At 39.5% G+C, this 21,402-nt stretch overlaps 1 protein-coding gene across 5 annotated transcripts in view; it reads right to left on the bottom strand.

Annotated features, from left to right (window-relative positions):
• Positions 1-18,205, bottom strand: part of znf1035 (zinc finger protein 1035) — a 34,499-nt gene extending 16,294 nt beyond the window's left edge. The window contains exons 1-2 of one of the 5 annotated variants that reach the window (XM_052577968.1): positions 17,846-18,205; positions 17,069-17,140 (exon numbers count right to left, since the gene is read on the bottom strand). The gene's annotated coding sequence lies outside the window, so the exon portion shown is untranslated. Of the gene's footprint in view, positions 1-2,144; positions 3,386-17,068; positions 17,141-17,738 lie in introns of those variants that run through there. The other 4 variants (XM_052577966.1, XM_052577969.1, XM_052577967.1 and 1 more) reach the window with 4 other exon arrangements.
• Positions 18,206-21,402: the final 3,197 nt, after the last annotated feature.

Here is a 21,402-nt window from a genome sequence, read left to right as displayed (position 1 = left end):
CTAATGCTCAGTGCATATAAAAATAGGGTGGTATAATTCTGAATAACGGGAAATAAGTATGGGCTTGTTATGCCAACATTGTGTAATGCAAAGTCTTTTAGGTCATCTCAGGTAATAAAGTCCAACCACTACTATTCTATTAAGTTACTTCTGCACCTTCAGTAATGCATTCAGTACACCTGTCATACTCAAATGGCAGACCGCATCCAGTCCAGAACTAGCAAAGGTCAATACAGACCAATTGGTAGAGCTGCATGATGTGTCATTTAAGCATTGATATCGCTATGTACAAATCCACGATAGTTACATCGCAGGATGTGGATGTAGGCTGTCAAGCCTGGTTCACACCGGACGCCAAAGCAACGCGGAACGGAAAATCACGCGCAGTCCGGCGCCTGCCTTTTCACACCAGACGCGTATTCTCCGCAGCGGTCAACAAGCGCTTCGCCTCCCACCCGCCCTGTAGTCCGCCCACTCCCATTGCTCTGTGTGTGCATGTGCGTGCGTTGTGCCTAGTCTGTTTAGATACACAAATATGATCGCATTTGTCACTCGCTGCATTTTAATTTGAAAATTGCTTATATGTTGAAAATTGACCAGATTGTCTCGTGTTTCTTGGTGTGACTTCCTTCCAGAATTGATGCGGATCGCTCAGGCTCGCGCAAAAAATAGACCAGACGGGGAAAATGGCGCTTCACGGCGCGGGCCGGCCTGGTGTGAATGACAACATAGGTTAACATGGGCACCGAAAGGAAGCGGCCTCCATTCCGCGTCGCTTCCGCATCGCTTCTGCATCCGGTGTGAACCAGGCTTCATAGTTGATCCGTTATTCATTAACTGTTCGGGCCAACTGCTCCCCGGCCCTTGACCAATGCGATTCGCGGATTAATTGCACAGCTTGACCATCATAGCTTTTAAGTCCTGTCAGTTTAACAGGGCAGAGAGCGAGCGGGAGAGAGAGAGTGCCAGAGAGAGAGAGAGAGCGAGCCAGAGCGAAAGCAAGCGAGCCCCGGCCACACGCTCACCGTCTTCAAACAACACAAGCGCTGTCTTGCTCTCTCTCCCTCGCGCATAATAATCACTTGACACGATGGTGTTGATGTTTAAATCATTTAAAATGTGAATTTAAGTGTTTTAACCCCATTTTTGTTTGTAAGAAAAAATTAGATTATATTTCATATCGCAATATATGTGTGGCGGGGGGGGCGTGGTTTAACGAAGTCTGCGGCGGGAGAGAGAATCAGGAGACGCAAGTGAGTGGTTTGGGCAAAAACTATCAACACCTGTTTCTTGTTTCAGTAATTGCCGCGGAGAGAGTATAAAACGCCAGGAGAGACAGAAGCAGCCGAGATCGAGACGGACTGCTGACGTGAATCGAAAATGGAACTGGAACGAGTAAACCGGAAGTGTTGTGCGATCGTGTCTGTGTTGATGTCAGAGTAAAAGTCACCATTTGTGTTCATAAAGTTTAAGTTTTATTTTGAGTTAATAAATTCGTCAGCAGTTCAGCAGACCCCTTTCTCCTCTTCCTTTCCTCTTACGAACATACTACAATATATATCTCAGAAAACTAAAATATCGCGATGTCATTTTTTCCCAATATCGTGCAGCCCTACCAAACGGCATCAAATGATTTTCATAAATTATATTCAGACAGCTTTAAAATACAAATGACCCAGTGCAGCATCTCACCAGCAGTGAAGAAATCTGTTCATGCAAAAAGATCTCATGAAGAGTTCTCAATCCTATCCAACAGTCTCATAACTTTTGTCTTGTGAAGAGATTCATGTTTCATCTAGTTAAACCAATATATGCGAGGGTCCAAGATGTGTTGGAACAAGAAGTTAAAAACCAATGTACTTTACAAGCTAAGAGTACATGGCACTCATGAAAAGTGCCAATGTGAATCCTCACTCTGAAAGAAAGTTATTGAGTAAACATAACTTGAAAATCACAGAGATGAGAATGAGAAAAATAAATCAGCTCAAAGCCCAATAAGAGAGGTCCACAAGTGCATGCTTGAAGCTCTTAGAGCATTCTGAATAGGGCTGGGAATGGAAAATCTATTCCGATTCCGGAATCGGATACTTAAAGGGATACTCCAGCCCCAGATTTTTTTTGTGTGTGTGTCATTAATCACTTACCCCATGTTGTTCCTAACCCGTAAGCTTCGTTCATCTTCGGAACACAATTTAAGAAATTTTGGATGAAATCAAGGAGGCTTTTTACTGTCCCATAGACTGTCAAGTTAGTTACACTGTCAAAGTCCAGAAAGGTATGAAAGCCATCACAACAGTCCATCTGCCATCAGTGGTTCAACCTTAACATTATGAAGTGACGAGAACAAATAAAATAAAAAAAACTCAATTTATCCAGAATTTTGTAGTTCTATTTTGCACACAGACAGCTCTTAAAGACTCCAGTTTTTATGCAACCAGTTGATTTGTGTTCATGGTTTTCAGCTCCAATAAAAAAACAATTGGTTTGCAAAAAAATGGCACAGGATAATTGTTTGATGAATCTGAACTAATCTGAATCAATCTATAAAATTCAAACGATACCCAACCCTGATTCTGGATGGCCTCATCATGCATTTCTTTTCATCTGATCAAGCAAAGAAACAACTCAGTGAAGACCCTGCTGGGTTTAACAACACTTGAAGCACACACACACACAGACACTAAAGAAGAGGGGACATCCATGAGGCCATCAAAGGGATGCTTACAAAAAGAGGTATAGATCTGAAACTGGAGGTCTCCAACACAGATGGAGACCCAACCATAATAGGAAGAGTGAGGGAACTGGTTGCACAATGGAAAGAGGATGACACTGACCTATCATCTTGCCATTGCACCTTCCACCAGTCTGTCTCCTAAGAGGCTAATTTCCTTAATTAGGAAAACTTAAACCTTCAAAAATTGGATTTGAATACCTTTGCAATATCTTAGTTCACCCCATAAAAATAAAAACATTCTGTCATTAATTACTGATTACGCTCATGCCGTTCCAAACTTGCAAGACCTTTGTATATCTTCAGAACATATTAAGATGTTTTTGATTAAATCCAAGAGCTATTTGACCTTCCATAGAAAGTGATGCAACTGAAACGTTCCTAGACCCAGAAACGTAGTAAGGATATCAGTAAAATAGTCGAAGTTACAAGAATAATTTTGAATCAGTTTGGCACCTTTAAAGGGCTCAGGATTCAGAATCCAGTCAGGGTTAGGATAGTGCCCTGATTAAGAAAGGTTTGTTAGCTCACAACTAGGGATGTCAATTTCGACAAATTCTCATGATCGATCGTCGTTTAAATTAATGATCAATTAATCGATTAATCGTTAAACTTCATACTGCAAGATGCGTCTACAGTAGTTATCGCATGAATTGGTGTGCAATGACACTAAAAACGCAAGCGTCCTCCCACAAAGGAAAGGGTTTTTACTGTAAATAAAAGGCTAGTAGGATTATAAAATGAATCGACTGATCATTTAATATAATTATTTAATTCAAATACAATGACTAATATAACGCAGTCTCAGATGCACTCTGGCATATGACCGGAGCGGTAATATTTCCTTAAGAGCGCCTTTCTGAAGATTCCACTCCGCTCGCTCAACCCAGTTCATAATCCAAACATTCTAAGTGCATTTTATCTTGTGTGTCCTTTTCACATGCTTTATAATCCATGTGTATTTTGTAAAGATCTACGAACATTTCATCTTGTGTGTGTGTGCGTTTGTGTTTTAATGAGCCTATTTTGAATATTCTATTGCACAACAACGGCAGCTATTTTCACGGAAATAAAGTGAATGAAAATCAAATATACTTTTTCAGTTTTTGCATTTTATGAATGTTTGCTAAGGATAGATTAATATATTTAATACATTTTAATACAATTAATAAAATTAAGAAGAATAAAAAAAAATTCGTTTTGAAACATAATTGCTATTTATCAGCATGCATAATTTTAGACAATTATACAAGAATTTTGGTACACACAGTAAACAATTAGGCCTACTAGAAAAACTATGTCGTAGCTGGAACTGGCGTCAGCGGAATATTAACTGAGCGCTTGCTCGGGCGGTTAGCGACTGAGTGGAGCGCACGTCCATAGAGTGGAAAACGTAGCGAGCGTGCGTCCATGTGTTTGTTACGGTGTTATTTTCTTTCCAAATGTGCATAGGATATTGTGCATATCAAGGAAAATCCGGAGAATGCGAAAAAAACCATCTACTCGTGAATGCCCATTACGTGTTAAAGGCCTATATGCCATTAGTTATTAAGCCAATTCAGCAGTCTTGAAATTTAGATTTACTTACCTCACATGGATAACATTTTAATACTTATATATTACTTGCTCATGAGCTAAATGTACCAGTTAAGTTAAATTATATGCTAATCTATTTTGAACAACTAACGATCTGGTATTAATTTTCTTTTCCTCTAATGTTAATTGAATGGCAAAACAGACTGGTTTCTTTTTCAAATAAAACTTTATTTGCTGTCATTTTCTGAAAAAAAAAAAAACATTTGACAGTTTGTAATGTTACTTCTAAAACACAGTTCCAACATATTTATTTTGTGCCCATTTACACTTTAAAGAAAACAAATAATTTAACACATTTGATGCATTAAAATAATCTAAATTTCCCCATTCCATCACATTTATTGTGTGAATGTTTCAACACTTTCGTTTTAAAAAATATGTAAAACAACCCATGTCATTCCGTGAACTTTGCGACATTAATGTGGAGTTTTATTTATTTTTAATTTTACCACATTTATGGAGTAACATAACATTTAAAGCAATAAACACTTTTGTTTTAAACATTATAAAAAATAAACATTTGATGCATTAAACGTTCAACGTGAAACATCTATTTTTTTAAATTCATTTAAAATGCCTAGCCATTTGTGTAACTCAAACACTTTCCTTAAAAAAAACAAAAACGTTTGTTGCATCAATTTTGGAACTTTTAAAACGTATTCAGAAATTTCAGAAATCGTCTTCATTTCTATTTTCAAGCACATTTAATGTGTCAACTGTGCAACACTTTTAGCGTTAAACATTTAAAAGAACACATTATCATTTATTAACAATTTTATGTAGCCTACAGCATTAATGTTAACTTTAACGCAATTATACAAACTTTGTGTGCACAAGATGATTACAGCACAGCATAGCTACCTGAAGTGCACATCACTGATTTTTGTTCAAAAAGATCAGCATGTTAACATGTTGCGGAGTTAGTCTTGTGCGAAGTCTGTTGACCGTCAGGCCAGCTGCTGAGAACACGCGTTCTGATGGTACAGATGTTCCTGGTATGCATAAATAGCCCTTTGCCAGCTGAGACAACCTGGGAAACCTGGTGGCATTCGCTTTCCACCAATCTAGTGGACTTGTGTCAAGGGAAGGATGCTGTTCTCTAAGAAAGTTGTGCACCTCACTTTCCGAGTCGTTGATATCCCATTCATTGTAATTACTTCCGAGAAGCATCTGAAGGGCTCTTTTCCCGTCATTACCCCCAGCTTGGGCCTGCTGCACACTTGGAGTAACCCTACTATTTGGATTTTCTGTCTGAGTTTCAGTCAGAATTACTGCTGATGCCATTTTGTGCAGCTTTGCGTTGGCAGCCAGCCTCTCTGATGTGGTTAGAAAACCTAGATGTTTGTGTCTGGCATCCAGCATCGTCGCTATCATCGATGGCTTTGGTAGGAGTGCACTAAATTGAACCTTAAGTAATGAATTTAAGCGATTAGATGGCGCAACGCCTATGACATTATTTTGTATAAAATGGATAATTCTCAATTAAGGTCTCAAAACGTCTCTTACCTGCATTTGTTGCGCTAATGAGGCATGCACTTTTGCTTTGAACTCCAAAACCCGAGCACTGTCCTCTTCGTTTCTCTTAAGATGTGAATGTAAGAGGCCGTAAGTGATGGGATAGATATTTGAGATGGACACATCAGATTCGGTAGACATTACAGTCGTGGCACACTTTAACGCTGCTAACACAGGTGCCACGTCCTCCATCAGCTGCCAGTATTCATCTTTGAGCTCAAGAATTCTGCTAGTTTGGTGACAGACAGGATTGGTGACAGACAGTGACAGACAGTTTGGTGCGGTCAGACAGGACGGCAGTCACTGCCCACCTTTGTTCCACGAGCCGGGCAAACATGTCACTGACCGAGTTCCACCTTGTCTTGCAAGACTGTATCAGCGATGCGGTGGAAGTTTCAACTGTGCCTGTTTGTCATGGAGTGCTCTGGTAGCTACAGTACTGTGATTGAAGTGCTGAACAAGTCTTCCAGCAGCTGCGATGACCCTGTTTATGTATATGTTGAAGCCATCATTTATGGCGAGTTGTAATGTGTGGGCAAAGCACGGCACGGAATCCCAGCTGACACGAGTTTGATCGTTTGCTGCCACGATATTTTTTGCATTGTCGTGAACACATGCTACTATTTTTCCCGTGATGTCCCATGAAGCTACGGCCTCATTTAACTTTTCGGCCAGCTTGTCAGCAGTGTGTTTATCAGACAAACTCTCTGTAAGCAGGACCGCGCACTTCATCTGCCATTCAGAGTCTATGTAATGACATGTGACGGTTATGTAGCTTTCCCTTGTTAGAGCGGTCCAGCAGTCAGTTGTAAGGGCCATTTTTTCAACTGAACTTAGCGCCATCTTTAGCTCTTCTTTTTTCTTTTCATAACGATCTTCTAGTTCGCTGGTTATCGCGGCTCTTGATGGTATGTTGTAGTCTGGCTGAATGAAATTAATCAACTCTCGAAAACCACCACCTTCGATGACGCTTATAGGCAACATATCATTTGCAATCATTTTGCACAGTCGTTCAGTTATTTCTTCTGCCTTCTGAGTTCCTACCTTTTTCCTGGCTAAAACGGAGGTTATTGTTGGCTGTGTCGAATCAAATCCTGTCCCGGAAATGATATAAATCTATATCAAATGATATATCATGGTGCTCATTGATGTATTATATTTTAAAACACAGGCACAATGTTTGCAACTAACATTATCACCATTTGAAATAAAATGATCCCAAACAAAACTCTTGCGTGCTCGCTTCATTTTCCTTCACAACTGCTGTACTTTACATGTTTTTGCATAAGCCACGTGCGTCGTCCTCTTTTGGCAGTTGGCAAACCAGTTAGCCGCCTACGTCTCAAACTATGCACGTTAATGGTGATCATGCTTAAATCGACCCTCGATAAGGTTTATCGATTAAAATATTTATCGACAATTAATCGATCGTCGATTAATCGTTGACATCCCTACTCACAACAAATTTAGACCATATGAAACAAGCAACAACAAACTGGAGCAGAAAAGATTCTAGATGTGGGCAGTTAATCAAATGTTGTATTGGCCTTGGTGTAGAAAGCAATATCTGCAGCTCTGCACAGTCCAGGACGCAAGGCATGATCCACTTTACCAAACACTTGACATTAAATGGCATTTATGCTCTGGGAGCCAGAAATTATGCTGGCAAAACCTCCTCAGACACAGCAACATACTAGAAATCACAAATTTAATTAAGAAAATAACATAGGGCCATCTTCCTGCAGAGTTCCAACCTACTCTAATGTCTATTAATTCCAGAAACCTTGAATATCTGAGTAAGGTTGTTTAGTATGGGGGGGTGGGGTGGGGTGGGGGGGTGATCTGTAGAAGGGTGGCTGTCCATGATCAGAACAGGCAATATCGGTCTAATATTTGACAGAAACAAATAAGTAGAGAATGCAATTTCCAGCAAGTGTTGTTTCCGACTAGAGCTGGCAACCGATTTGCAGAACTTTGCATCATGCATGGCATCGTTATCATCCATCACATTTATCACATAATACCTATAGCAACATCACCTACCTCTAGTTCCAGTGCCTTCAACATCCTTCCCCCCCTCTCCTGACATTGCTCGTTTGAAAACAAAGGCCAATCTGTGCATCTCTGCATTGACCAGAGATGAACTGTAATTCTGTTTTTGTCATCCAGATCTACCTTATTCTTTTATTATTCCTGTCCTTATTATTCTGTAAAGCTTATTGAAGCCAACCACTCAAGTCACTCACCTGCAGTTGTTAGCTGTTTAGACCCCTAAACAGTCCCAATCCAAAATAACCCTAATTAAACTTGCCCAGCCAAACCACAGATTAAATTAAGTACATAAAGTACATTGTGTATTTTGGACAAGACCTGTGCAAAGGGTAAAATATCAGTAAAACCTGAAACTCTGATGAAGCAGGAAAATAATGATGGACTAATGCCAGACACTGCACGATTTGAGTCCTAATTTTCAATTGCCGACAAATGCTCGAAAAGGGAGGCAAATCAATGGGCGGAGGTTAGTCAAAAAACAGTTCTAGTGACATCATTACTGCAGGAAGTAGAGGGGTGTAGTCCAAACTGGATTTTGGACTGATTTTTAGCATGCTAAATATCTGGACCGGTCAGCGACTACAGTAGCTAAAAGCTGAGGTGAAAGGTGAAAAACTACAGCCAATGAGAGACCATGATACAGGGCAAGGGAGTGGTCAGAGTGTGGACTCACAGATCTGCAAAAAGATATCAGCACGTATTCCTTGTGCAAGCAACCAACTCTTCCTCAAAGTCTTTTTTTTTTCTCGCTGCAAAACAACATACTGACTTGTATTGCAAGCTTCTTGTGGGTTACAGTATCTAATGGGAAGAAATCCCATTACACAGGAGAACTGTCTCACACGCGACCTTACGTTATTTTCTGCATCACTTTTTGTTGGTGATGGTTCCTACTGAAAAGTTGTTTGAAGAGTGTATCATCAATCCATTGTGTAGCATGCGCACAAGAAAAAAAAAAACCCAGGCGGTACCTCAGACAGTCATGCTGTGTGGGAAGAGCAGCAATCTGACATCTTTGAAAATCATGAAATGGGAGTCTGGCATAGGAAGCAAAGGCAGGGATTGGCAAATCTACTGATGTTAGACCGTTTTTCCACAGATTTTAGTTAAAACCATAATAAAACATGGCTACCAATAAAATGCAAGTAATTCTTGAAGACTTTGTTTGGGTGTTAGGGTTGGAATTAAAATCTGAGATACATTGGCCCTCCAAAGGCAGAATTGTCCATTCTGTAAAAGGTACCTTTAAAGGGGGGGTGAAATGCTCGTTTTCACTCAATATCCTGTTAATCTTGAGTACCTATAGAGTAGTACTGCATCCTTCATAAATCCAAGAAGTCTTTAGTTTTATTATATTCATAAGAGAAAGATAGTCTGTACCGATTTTTCCTGGAAAAACACGAGCGCCTGGAGGCGTGACGTGTGGGCGGAGCTAAAGAATCACGAGCGCGAATAGGCTTTTGCGTTGAGAGCATGTGGAAGCTGTGACATTACCATGAGGGAAAACCCATCATCCAAAACAAACCATGGCTTACAGTCAGATTCAGCCATTTATTTATGATCCAGAATCAGATCCAGAGGCTGAAACTGAACGAAAGCAGCAGCAGCAACGACTCGCTCCGAGCGGGGCTCGAACCCGGGTCTCCGGCATGGGAGGGGACGCACTAACAAGGAGGCAGAGATATTTGAAGCAGTTTTACTCACCGCCTGCGGTTCCAACACACGATCGTGACCCTTTTTCGTTGGGATTGCATCATCCTTAAGGAATAAACGATACGCAAAACCGTCAAACTGGGCCATGTGAGCAAGCATCTTCGAAATGCAGGGAACAAACAAAAACACTTGCACAACTCCGTTGATGCTCTGTAAAAATAAACTCCATCCACTGGTCCCTTAATGCTGTTTTTTTTTTGGTAATCTGTGCAGGGTTGTCTTGCCCTGGCAACCAAAAACACACTTCTTTTGTGACATTTCGCGACGCTCTCGCTCTGATCAGTGAATCGCTCTGATCAGTGAAATGTCTGTGCTCTGCCTCGCTATACGGGAGCGCGCGCTCTTCCGGCAGAAGTGCCTTGGGACCCATATAAAGAAATTCCGCTCCATCTAACGTCACACAGAGCCGTACTCGAAAAAAACTTTCCGAAACTTGTGACAAACCGGAAGGAGTATTTTGGGAACAAAAATACTCCTTCAAACATACAACTTAATTTTTGAAACTTTGTCCATGTTTAGCATGGGAATCCAACTCTTTAACAGTGTAAAAAACTCAGTATGCATGAAATAGCATTTCACCCCCCCTTTAAAAAAATAAAAAATAAATAAATAACTTCAGCCACTCTCAGGTATCCTTTGGAGGACCATGCAGAACTGCACAGAACATGTAGAACAGGTGCTACTTTGCTACTCCACATCCAGGGATGGCACAATGTTTCCCATATCTTACTCCTTTTCATCAATCACTAACTAAAGCATTGGGGACTTAAACAGACCAAAAACTGATGGCAGCAGATAGAGCAAAAAAACTAAAACTGGTTCTTAACTAAAGAGTACAAAAAATAAAAAATACAAACCAAACAAACACCTTCACTTTTCTGCTAGGCTTCCAGTTGTTGTAAACTTGAACTTCTTGATAATGCATATTATCCACTTAAACAATTTGCCTCTGGGTAGGGTTAAAGTGGACTGGGTTCCATGCAAAAAAAAAAAATAATAATACATTTTCAACACAATGCACTATTTATCTCACTTGGCAAGAAGTGTGATAAATAATTGCAATTTTCTCAGAGCTGCCTTTCAGGCAATGATTGAACCAATAAACATATGCTAAATGAAGTATTTTACTATTTAAAAAAAAATATACAAAGAAATTATGTTCACAAGAGAGGAACTGTTCAGACCAGGGGAAGCCAACCCTACTCCTGGAGGGTTACCTTAATGCAGACTTCAGTTTCAAGTTCAAACCTGCTCCAACACCTGTACTGATAGATAGCATGTTTGTCACGATCAGATTCTTCAATGATTTTTCTGAACTGAATCAATAAAGTCTACTCTTCACTCGACAGTTTACTTGATTGAGTTGACAAATGTAAAAGGTGGGTTAACTGGTCTGGGGTAAGAAAAGAAGTAACACACCCTAAACAACTTAAGTAGTTGTCTCAGAAGCACTTGATTAGGGCTGGATCTAGTCAAAATAGAGGCCTAGACCAGAGGTTCTCAACCCTGTCAAACAACCAATTAAAATCCATCCTTGTCAATTGGACTCAACTTCCATATTCCAGCAACTTAAAGGATTAAATTAGCGACCATGGGCAACAAAGTAACTTTAATTTAGTGCTGCAATGACGCGTCGACGTCATCGATTACGTCGACTACAAAAATACGTTGGCGTGCGTGAAATGCTTCGACGCGTCACACTGTTTACATCTCGCGTAATGGCATACTGGGAATGGAGAAAGTTGCATTCTATCACAAAAACAGAGACCACTGTTATCAAAAGTATGGGCATACTCTAAACAGAGGACAAATAAAATGGCCCTTTGTTCCCTTTGCAAAACCGATATGGTGTACCACGGCAGCACAACTGCAATGCGCGAGCACCTCAGAGGAAAACATCTTGGCGCTCTCCGGTGTCGGTTTAACTGGTTACTGTGTGGATCTGGTGACCAACTTCCTGGTTAAGGTCTGATATTCTTGCGCCTGCGGCATTCTGAAAAGTTGAGAAAAAAAGACGCGCCTGGAAAAAACGAGGGCGTCGCACTGCGTGCGCGTCGCTTCCATTATGAGCGCGCTTATCACGCGCCTACATTGATAATAACGAATTGAGCGCCCAAAAGACATATGTGAACGGCCCCTTAAAAGACAGCGCACCGCGAGACAGTCACAAACCACTGAGCTACCCCGAATCAGCTCCAGATCTCTGGAAACCATGCTAAACCATAGCAGAACCCTGACTACATTCTATGGTTTGTGATGCTAAAGAACATTTCATGACGTCTCAGACAACTGTAAATTTATGGCTACTGTGGTTTAATTATAAACATTATCATAAACTCATATTTAACATAGTAAAATCATTTTCTTTGCCTCTATTATTTTATACTGTAGAAACTTCCACCACATTGGTTGAAAATTAATAAAGTTTGAAATTTTATTTTAGAAGTTGTACTTATTTTTTTTTGTAAAGTTATCCAAAGGATTCATTAGCTAATTAAAAAAGAACATTAATTATTTCTTGTAATAAAAACATTTGTTAGATTAGTCGACAGAAAAAATAATCGTTAGATGCAGCTCTACTTTAATTCCTCATCTAACACAGCTGATACAACACATCAGCTCACTAGCAGACTCCAGGACTCAAAATAGGTGTGTCCAACATGGGAGACAGCCATTATGACATTGTTGGGGGTCTTCAGGACAGATTTGAAAAGCAGTGGGCTTCAATCGGTTGTATACAAACTTCCCAAAGCATTTTCCCTCACAGCACTTCCCCATTGCCATTTTAAAGAATGTTCCACTTAAAATACAAAATATTGCTTATTAAGCTCCAGACCATGGAAAATACTTGATCATACCCTTAAAGAGACTGTATACGAGTCATGCTAACAAAACAATGCGTCACATCTTTCTGAACTGTTATTTCAGGAGCATATACAATGTGATGCGTTCTTGATCCTCGCAGGTAGAACCACCATGTGCCTTTGATGCACTCTTTTGCTGTGCCAGTTCTATACATGTAAGTTTTAGCAGGGCAGGGTAAATGGGTGGATAGGTTGAACCCCTCATAAATAGGGGAAGTCGTGGCCTAGTGATTAGAGAGTTTGACTCCTAAGCCTAGGGTTGTGGGTTCGAATCTCGGGCCGGCAATACCACGACTTAGGTGCCCTTGAGCAAGGCATCGAAACCCCCAGCTGCTCCCCGGGCGCTCCAGCTTAAATGGCTGCACACTGATCCAGTTGTGTGTTCACAGTGTGTTCCCTGCTCTGTGTGTGTGTGCACTTTGGATGGGTTAAATGCGGACCACAAATTCTGAGTATGAGTCACCATACTTGGGCGAATGTCACGTCACTAAATAGATAGTCTTTTATGGTTGAAAATGCAATTTTCATTCCGATGAATGAAAATTGTCATGCTCTGAACCCCAGATAGCACAGTTATCCCAAATCCTGTTTTGTAAAACAAGTATAGAAAAATGTAAAGAAAAGCTCCAGATAAACAATATGGCCCATGGTATGTGGACAGCCCTTTCTACTCAACAGGTTAAGTTATTCCAATTAACTCTCAGAGGACAAATCTTAATGCTACTGCATATAATTACACAGTAGATTCAATTTTATAGAATTACATATATGCGACTAAATCTGATGTCTAATATTAGCCAGTGGCTAATAAATTCTCTGATTTTACTCACCAATGTGTAAGTTGTAGGCTAAGTATAAGTTATGCACAGATAGATTTTCACTCGCCGAACACTGACTGAGCACTTCAGAGTTTCACTCTGTTAACTTGATCTGTGCTCAATGGATGCACAGTGCACGCATGTTTGACGTACCATACACTCTAGTGTAACAGTGCACTAGGGCTGTCAAAATTGCTCCAAAATTACGTTTGAATATTCCCTCTAAAAAAAACAGGAATATTCAAACTATTCGAACATCTGGTTGTGCATGTTGTCAATGATGCGCATTACGTCAATAACAGGTTAAAATAATACAAAGATACAAAAGTACTTGTATAGGTGGTCTATTTAAGTTTAAACATATTTAACAACGTATTACCTACACAAAAAACAAGGAAATCAACTAATGGCCAAGACTGCAGACCTCACGCTCTCTCACCCTCACCTTCGCTGCGCATAACGGTTTAAATGAACAAACAAATTTTGAGTGATGATCAAGAGTTTTGTGCAAGCAATTTAAGGTTGCGACTGTTGTCCCAAATATAGCAGGCTTCATTCAGTGATTGAAACATATTATTAATATTAATTGAAGTTTTACAGCATATAGAACTGACAATGAATGCTCCGAGCGAGCAGTGCTTTGGTAAACATGGAACTTTTCTTTGACATGAAATGATAAATAATCAAACCTTGTTTCCATTGCTTGAAAGAACTCCCCAAAGCCTGCCCCATCCGCGATACTGATCTGTCTCATGTCCTTACAAATGAACGAAATTAATTTATCCGTTATGGCCTCTTGTCGTGTTGCAGACAAAGAGCCTGTGGCGGGCGATGCAAAGTAACGTTAAGTGTCAAGACGTGACTGTTTAGCTGGAGTTCCACACATTATACCATGCTCATTTGGGAGCACATTTTTTTGATGTGACCTCATGTTGCTAGTGGTCGAATGGTATCCTAACTGTATCTTAAATAGCTTGCATACAACTTCTCGCGGGTCAATAATTTTACCTCACTTTCTCTGCTGCGGTCGAGTTGGGCTCTGCACTTGCTGCCATCTTCCATGAAGACGCGTCAACTTTCAGCAGTGATGCTGTGCCAGACAGTGCAACTCCTGTGACCTGTCCCTGAACCATTCGAATATATATTCAAATTTAGAATATTCGTTGACAGCCCTACAGTGCACAACTGATTGCCGCTTTAGAGAGAGCAGATAAGAGTCTTACATACATGCAGAATTGACACGATTCATGCAAACAAGATTCTTTGTTGTATTTTCCTGTCAAAATAACAGAGTTCCTTTGGATTTTTTCAGCTTTTAAGAACTTCCGGGCTGTTCGGTAGTGGGTGGAACTAATGCACAAACTGTAATCTCATTGGCTAGTGCTCACCTATTATCATTGCTGTATTTAAGCTAATCAGTTTAAGCAAACACACATAACCTGATTAATATTAATGAATCCAGCAGCTTGTTAATCCTTAGTCCATTTTATATTGTTCTTATTAGTAGAATTTGCATTATTATTATCAGTATTTTGTTCATTTTTTGTTTTATTTTTTTACGGAAACACTGAATGACCAACAAAGCACCACTATCAGTCCTAAATTCAGTTAAAATGTCTATGCACTCATACATGGTTACAAACTTAATTATAATTACTAAAGTTCTATCATTAAATAATACTTGATTACACTGATATCATATTATAATGCTGGACTGACTGATGGCATTCACTACACAATCAGAGTAAATATAAAGCCCCTTTCACACTGCCATTCCGGCAAATACAGGGGTAAAGTGTTCCTGTAATTGTTCCCTGGTCGCTAGATTTGGCACTTTCACACTGCCAGTGATGACCCGGTATATGTGCGTGCTTTCACACACAACCCTTGAAGATCCCGTAACGACACGTGACATCAGCGCGTGACGTGTAATGTACGAGTCGACAACGCTTGCCACATTATACATTAACTGAAGCAAGCAAACGATCTCGGCGTCAGCGCGGAAAGTGAGGAACTAACTGATCTCTGCTTCATTACAGTTTGCACGTATGTTTTCGTCGCGAATGTTGATCTTCCTTCAAAACAGCCGGTAAAAGAGTCGCCCGATAATGCGCGTCATCACTTCGATACGGAATTAGATCTGGCTTTTGTTCACACAGCGCTCGTTCCGGATCGATTACCACAATGTTACTAGGTACCCGACCCGGGTTCAATTCGGTAATCAATTCCGGGACGTGGTTGCTTTCACACAGAAGGCGACCAGGCAATGTTACGGGAATATCCGACGTGCAGTGTGAAAGGGGCTTAAGAAATCTCAAAGATAAAAGATAAAATCCCAGGCATCCTGGCTAAAATACGCCCATTGGCCTCTGACCATCGTGGCCTCCTAACAATCCCCATATCTGCAGATTGGCTTCATCACTACGGTCTCCTCTCCACCAATAAGCTGGTATGGGGTAGGCGTTCTGGCGCAATATGGCTGCCAGGTGGATGCTGCACAATGGTGGTGGATGAGGAGATAGCCCCTGACAAAATAAAGCGATTTGAGTGCCTAGAAAAGCGCTATATAAATGTAAGGAATTATTATTTAATTATTATTCCAGAAAAATATGCTATGTTTATATATTAAAATATAAAATGTAATAAATATCAGTGTATATACGTAAATATTTTCTAATATATATATATATATATATATATATATATATATATATATATATATATACACACACACACAATTTTTCAATATATACATTTAAGTAATAGGGTATGAGAGGCTGTGCTGTATCATGAATAAATCACGGCTGAAGTGCGTTGTTAGGCTATACAAGTCAGAGTTAGAGGGTTATGTTGTTTTCATAAAATACGCCTATAGTAAGCAAAACCAACAATACGGTGTGATCTTGGTTTTAAACACATATATAGTGATGTGGCCACAGTAGCACACTAAAGCAATAATCAAGTGACTTTGGCATTGTGTGTCCTATTAACAAGTGGACTACAGAGTTGAAGCAAGTAGCATATAGCTGGCCATGTGATATCAACATGGCAGCCCCCATGAGGCAACCCGCCCAATGTAAAACACATCAGCTTTTCTGAAGTTACTGGTATGAATACTAGAATTAATGTAGAATTAATAAAGAAACTTTTAAAATTGCAGAGAAGGAAAGGTCATTTGTTAATACGTTTACAGCTGCTTTAGTATTCTCACTACCACAGAATAGCAAATTATATAAATGACCTGTAAAGAGACTGCTAAATGTGTAAACGAAATGTGAGAACTAATAAATCTTTAACATTTTAAATACATTGAGCTTCACAGTGCTGTTGACAAAGCCTAGCCTAGTCTTACCTATCCATATTAACATATAAACTATTCTATTATAAACAACCCATGTTGTCTTGGCACGTATGCAAATGGCTGCATTCAAGTCACTTAAATGTAATGCTCATGTTGGATGATGGTGATGTGCAGGCAGTGAGTATGCCACCAGTGACTTTACTCTAAGATCTGTTATAAAACACTAACTTGTATGTTATATAAATATGTATGCAGTCATGTAAAAAGGCACTGCTTCTACAGTGTAGGTAGTCAAAGTGTTTACACATGGCTATTATTTTGTAAAATAAGATCACACAACAATAATTACTCTCATTCACATCAGGGGATTTCATCATTATCTGTGCATGAAAGCAGCTAAACACCAATAATTTCTATTAACTATAATATATATTTTGATTTATTAAAAACAGACAAAAAAAAGGTAAAGTCTACTCACCCCAATATGCCAGTACACATTCCTAAAGCAAATTCAGTCCTGTTATTACGGTTTCGTCCATGGTCATACACTCTGTAAAAAAGAAATGCTAACATCATTATCAAGCCTTTATTTCTATAGGAGGAAATAAAAGTATACAACAGACAGAAGAGTCTGTTTACTATAAAGGCCATCTTAAACATACTAGTTTCTAATTCTGTTAACTACATAAATATATTATTTAAACGCTATAACGTTGTATGCATGCACACACAATAAGTTCACCATGGTAACCTTCAACCAGCACGAGTCCCTCCTGGCTAGCTGTACGGTGACAACCCGGTGGCTGTTTTAAAGTGATGCAAGTGTCACCAAGACAAAAATCTACGATTAACGTTAGTCAGTAAATGAACAGAGGTGTCAAGTACAGTCCGTTATGTAAATACACCCGTGTACGTGCTTAAAACGTTCGTGGTATCATTTGAGTTATTTGGTTGTTTACATAATGCTTAACAGAGCAATCTGAAAGACAAACGCATGAAGCTAAGCTGGCTGGCTAGGAACATGGAAGTCCAATGTCACAAAACAAAATGAGCTGCATAGTTGAAACCTGGAGTCCGAGCACACAAACAAGAACTCACGTACCCAGAAACAACGCACACCAGCATACCAATTTTAGTTTGAATCTTACCTAGTGCATTATACATCCAGTGTTATGCTACCGTTTATACGCGGCAAAGCGATATAAGCTTCTCCCTACGAGCTCATTCCCCGTTATAACTGCTCGTACTCACTCACCGTCGTGGTCGGTTTCCTGTTGCTGCCGTTTTCCTTTGTACGACTACGCACCTTTCCGTTGCGCAATGCGCACGCAAGATCTTTCAAAACTTTAAGTTCAAATTAAAGATGCTTGTGACACTATGTATTATATAAAACAAAATCAATACGGGTTCGATGTTAGCACAACTCGTTGCACATTCATCAAACAATGTGGCTCAACCCGGGATTTTTCGTGACACCCGACCACTGGAACCTATGAGAAGACGGCGAAACGAGAGAAAGACCCGCCTCCAGTTCTACAGGGCCTCCATTTCAATGTCTAACGCGTGGAAGCCTTTTTTTGCGCATGGTATCTAAGGAACGTACCTTAAAATGGCTGCCGATCTTGTGGGAGGAGCTTGCTAGATATTCTGTCGACCGTCCTACATCGTGCCTTTGAGACTGTTGCAGGGTGAAGTCTTGGACCTAACAGTTTCTTGTCAAAGAACTTGAGGACGTCAGTTTACCCAAAGGTCCAACAATCCACACCACCTACCTTGTTCTTTGTTCTGTGAGATATTCCGTAGTTACCATACTGCTGCTAAATGTACAGGGACAAAAAAAGGCACAAAACCGATTTTGGAGCCAACCACACCTTTGCACCTAACCTACTGTAAACACCTAATAAGCAATGTGGACTGTTACCTGTGTTTGATGAAACATTTTAGACTTGAAAAAGGCAATTGCAATAAACAACTTATGATATTTTAATGTGGTTTCTCTTGCTTAAGGTTTAAGGTGATACATCAGATTAATATGGAGAGTCTTAAAATAAAATAATTATATATTTAAAAAATCTTTCACTGAGACCATTCATTCACTTCTTTCCTTTGAGTATGTCGCAGGCTCAATTAATCGAAATGCTCGTCTTTTAACCCCAAGGGAGGTCCTGGCAAAGATGCATGCACGCACCACCTAGAAAGGCTCCCCTTTTGGTTTTCATTTCCCTCCGGTCTTCTTGATGTTCACTGTTCTTGATTGGCCAGAACACACATTATCCTTAAAAGAATTTAAATATTTTAGACTTAATCCCTCTCTCTTATTCCTAGAGTTGTACCTCCAGGAGCCATAGATGCAATACCAGAGAGCTGTCATTCATAGTTAAAGTGGACAATTATACAGGGGAAAAAAGTCAAACAAAACCATACATTCTGGTCATCTATTATTATAAACAGATAACATGGGGTATCTATTATGTAATTACAGTATATTGATATGTATTACCAAAATATAAGCTTGCATTCACTTTGGTAGGCTACAGACTCTGGCAACAGTTAGGACCTCTTATACCAGTTTACCTTAACACAGTGTTGTTGTGCCACTTGCTGAAATTGATTTAAAAACAAAACAAATTAGCCTTTGCTCAATACAAAACATTTTAAACACAATACATGTACTTGATTTTGGTGGAAATAAGACCTGTCAAGGACTGTTAAGAAAAGTCATTGTACAAGGAATTGACTCTAGATGGGAGGTAGGGGGCAATGTGTCAATGGATACAAACAGCTTACAAGAGACGAAAAATTGTATTTTAAAAATCCAGTGACACTCTCAGTCAGAGAGGGGCACATGGGAAAGTTTCACAGATCAGTTTTGTTCACTCTATTGTAGCCCTTGAAAGTCCATTAGATACCTGATATTCACAAATGTTTTGAAGTACCAATGTCCCTTGTGATATTCTCTTAAGGTAAGAGAAAATTCTAGAGTCTAATCCCATTGTCTACCACACCTGAAATAACAAAAATGTATGTGAATTGTGTGCAAATACTATATCAACTAAGATAATAGACAACACTATATAAGATCATACAGTACAGCATATAACACAACAATGTACAAATGAGCAAGGGTTATTCCAACAAGCAGTGAATAGTGATCTCTTTAAGTTCACAACATAAACAACATAAATGCTTAGGTAGATGAGTAAGAAAGGACATATTTGTACAGAACAAAAATATTACCATTGTATCAAGATCTAAAGCATTTAAAACCTTTAAATGGCTTTTTATGTTGTCAGGAAAAAAAACAGCCTATGGCCAATTCTACGGTGTAGCAGTATAAGTAACTTTTCACAGTATATATAGTCTCTTTCTGTGTAGGGTTATCTGGAGTTTTGTCTGAATCTTGAGGATGGCTTGTACAGGACCAAGAACCAGGTAATACCTTACAGATCACAGCGGTAAATAACTGCTTTTCTAAAAACATTAGGCCTATTTGTTGTATGTTTTGTCTAAGACAGAGTTTGAGTTGTAGTTGAGGTAGACCAATCAATGTTTTTAAGGGTTGAAACTGACTGCCAATTCCCATCACAGAACCTATTTATCCAGGTTGGATACTAAAGTACTTCTCAAACCTGTCCTAGGCACCCCCACTACTACACATTTAGGATGTCTCACTCACCTAACACACCAGATTCAACTCATTAGTAGAGAGTGCCAAACCCAAAATGGTTGGGTTCGATAAGAGTCATGCAGTGCCCCCCTGGACAGGTTTGAGAAGCACTGGGTCACATGATGTCTTGAGTCGCTTCATGTATCTTTATGTAAAATTGTCACTTATCCCCATGTTGTTCCAAAACCATAAAAGTTTACTTCATCTTCGGAACACAATTTAAGATATTTTGGATGAAAACAGGGAAGCTTGTGACTGTCCCATAGACAGCCAAGTAAGTTACACCATAAAAGTTCAGAAAAGTATGAAAGGCGTCGTCAGAATAGTTCATCTGCCATCAGTAGTTCAACCGTAATGTTATGAAGCGACGAGAATACTGTTTGTAAGTGAAAAAAACAAAAAAATAACGACTTTATTCAACAAATCATGTCAACAGTCTCCTTTGTGTCTCTCTACATCACTCAAACTGCCTACGCTCTTCTGTGTCAGCTGTGCCACAAGGATGCGCTGTTTTTACGTGTATTTATACTTTGATTAAAAAAAAAGAAAACACTGCTTGTGTGATGTGGAGAGGCATGGAGGAGGAGAATGTTGACAAATTAATTGTTGACTTAAGTCGTTACTTTTGTTTTCTCCACTTACAAACAGTATTCTCGTTGCTTCACAGCGTTACGGTTGAACTACTGATGGCAGATGGACTATTCGGACGACATCTTGCATACTTTTCTGGACTTTGATAGTGCAATTTACTTGGCAGTCTATGGGACAGTCACATGCTTCCCGGTTTTCATCCAAAATATCTTAAATTGTGTTCCGAAGATGAAGTAAAGCTTTTACAGTTTTGGAACAACATGGGGAAAATTGACAAAATTTTCATTTTGAGGTGGAGTATCCCTTTAAGGTATTCATAATAAATATTGATAAAGCATGCACTGTTGGAATATGACATGTATGGTTTACTTGAACAGCAAAGGTAAAATATAAATCTAAAATATTTCAACAGATGGGAAGGGGAGGAGAATTTATATGCATCTGATTTTTTTGCCGAAAAAGACTTCTGTATAGGATACACCTCTGTATCCTCCTCACTCCTTGATCTTCACCTCCTTGTGGTGCAATTAGAGCATTAAGATGTCCTACAAGAT

Source organism: Carassius gibelio, chromosome B16 (assembly GCF_023724105.1).
Source record: "Carassius gibelio isolate Cgi1373 ecotype wild population from Czech Republic chromosome B16, carGib1.2-hapl.c, whole genome shotgun sequence".
Lineage (NCBI taxonomy): Eukaryota > Metazoa > Chordata > Actinopteri > Cypriniformes > Cyprinidae > Carassius > Carassius gibelio.
Note: the sequence above shows the minus strand (reverse complement) of the source record. Positions and strands in the feature narration are given on the sequence as shown.